Below are 2,824 nucleotides of genomic sequence, written 5' to 3' on the forward strand. Positions count from 1 at the left end.
ATTTATTTTAAACAATGTACTTTAACAAGTAATATTTGTAAAAATAATTACCTTCCTGAAATTTTGCATATTATGAAAAAAATTCCTTGACATGTCTTCCAAAATACAAGAGGAAAAAAAACTGCTTTGAATCTGAGTTTAATATCTCAAGTCTAAGTCTTTATTGCTTATAATTTCATTAATCTTCTTTAAAAGCTGAATCTTAACCAGAAATATTTGTTCTCAAGACAAGTACCACAAACCTTAAATGGGGAATGAGATATACAGTGTGCCTCTGTTGAGGATAAGGCAAGTCTGAAGGGGCATAAAATTACTTGAGAACCCAGCATCCTAGTTCAAGCTTCATCTGAAGAATGTGCCTTCTTGTACTTGAAGGAGATCAAGAAAGGAAGGGTAGGAGCTTCCTGGCTAATTATTCTTACCACCTAAATGATAAATTCCATTGTTTCTGCATGTTGAAATTAACCAATCAACAAATATTAACTCCTTACCATGCATATGCTTGACCAGAGATGAGGCCAAGACCCAACCACGCCAAGCAGAAAACAACACTTCCAAGAAGTCCCAACCACATTAAAATGCAATTAAGAAATATTTTACTCAATAAACAAAAACATAATATAGCATAGGTTATATCCATTTGCAGTTTTTTAAGTCAATAAACAGAGGGATCCATTTCTATTTGATTATGACAGCACTGTCCTAACATAATCAATGCCTTCTAATTTTTGTGCCTTAGGGAAGAACTCTAGTCATCATTCCCTAAAAATGTAAGTTCTATTATGTGAAAGTATTAATATGCATTTTAAAAATACCTGTTTGAACACTCTACATAGAATATATTCAACATTAAACAAAACTATAATGAAGAATATAAAATAACAATATTAGTTGATTGGTTATACCTTTTAAACCACCTTCCAATCTCTGATTATATGTTCATATTTTGATTATAACAATATAATTTTTAAAAAATAAAAACATTAAAGTATAAATTGTTTTAGTGCTTTTTCTTAGAGGGAGGAAGTTGTTTGGGGTTTCCTTTGGCTTTGATTTGCATTATCTAATATGTGTTTTTACTTATCTTGTAGTCCTTACTTGTATTGGCAATATAATACTCCACTATGCTAATATACCACAATTTGTTCAGTCATTCTCTGTTGAACATTTAGTTTATTGTTCACAATTATCAACAAATGCAACTATAAACAGATACAGATAGTTCTTTATTTCTGTTTACTTCCATAGCATATATTTCCCAAATAAGGATTAAAGAATTAAGGGAGTATGATAAAATTTATGACTCCTGTTATATCATCAAATTCCAAGGTACACCTGTTTTTTCTCCTGAGCTAAGATCATAATTAACAGCATAGTTAAACAATTAGAGTGAAAGGAATGGTTGCTCACTTTTTAAACTAGCTCTTATAATTCTTCAAAAAGAGTTAAGATCTTTGTTTTTTTTAAATGTTATTTTATTTTATTTTTCCAATGAGGAAAGTTTTTCAACTTTCATCCACATGCATCCACTCTCCTTTCCCACCCAGCTCCCTGCAGTGACACACAGTCATGTGCATATTGTACATATACATTTATATTTAACAAGTTTACTGATTAGTCATTTTCAGTATGAGGAATTAGGATTAAGGGGAAAGAAACAATTCCATGAGATAGGAAATACATAAGAAAATTTTTCTTTTCTTTTCTTTTTTTTGCAAGGCAAATGGGGTTAAAGTGGCTTGCCCAAGGCCACACAGCTAAGTAATTATTGTGTCTGAGGCTGGATTTGAGCTCAGGTACTCCTGACTCCAGGGCCCCAGTGCTCTATTCACTGCGTGACCTAGCCACCCCTAGAAAAGTTTTTAAAAACTGAATGTTATGTTCATTCAGATTCTGTATGGGTTTTTGTTTGTTTTGTTTTGTTTTTCTTCCTCTGGATGTGGATACTATTGTCCACAACAGATCTCCCCAGGTTGTCCTAGATCTCTGAATTGCTGAGAGGAAATGCATCCATCAAGATTGACTAACTCATAAAGTTGTTAATGTGTACAATGTTCTCTTAGTTCTACTCCCTTTTTTCAGCATCAGTTCCTATAATTCATCCCATGCTTCTCTAGAGTTTGGCCATTTGAGGTTTCTTATAGAATAATAGTACTCCATAATATTCATATACTTGTTCAGTCATTCTCCAACTGATGGGCAACCCCTCAATTTCCAGTTCTCTGCAATTTAGGGTATAATCTTAGCTGTGGCTTCTTGGTACTTGAATTTTTTGGGGGGGAGGGGGTATATTTTTCCTAAACAGGTTGCTCTGGATTTTAAGTATCATGTTCTTGGGACTTTTATTTGGAAGTGTTTGGGGTTTTTTTTAGGTTTTTGCAAGGCAAATGGGGTTAAGTGGCTTGCCCAAGGCCACACAGCTAGGTAATTATTAAGTGTCTGAGACCGGATTTGAACCCAGGTACTCCTGACTCCAGGGCCAGTGCTTTATCCACTGCGCCACCTAGCCACCCCCATTTTTTATGATTTTTTCTGGATATAGGCCTAGTATTGGAATTGCTGGGTCAGAGGGAATAAACATTTTCATTGCTCTTTGGGCATAGTTTGATATTGCTCTCCAGAAGGGTTGGATCAGTTTACAACTCCACCAGTAATGCATTAATGTCCCAGTCTTTCCACAATTTCTCCAACATTGATCATTTTCCCTTTTTGTCATCTAATACGTATAAGGCGATACCTCATAGTTGTTTTAATTTGCATTTCTCTAATCTAATTAATTTGGAGCACTTTTTCATATGATTATATATGGCTTTAAATTTCTTCA

This window comes from Macrotis lagotis, chromosome X (assembly GCF_037893015.1).
Source record: "Macrotis lagotis isolate mMagLag1 chromosome X, bilby.v1.9.chrom.fasta, whole genome shotgun sequence".
NCBI classification, from domain to species: Eukaryota; Metazoa; Chordata; class Mammalia; order Peramelemorphia; family Peramelidae; genus Macrotis; species Macrotis lagotis.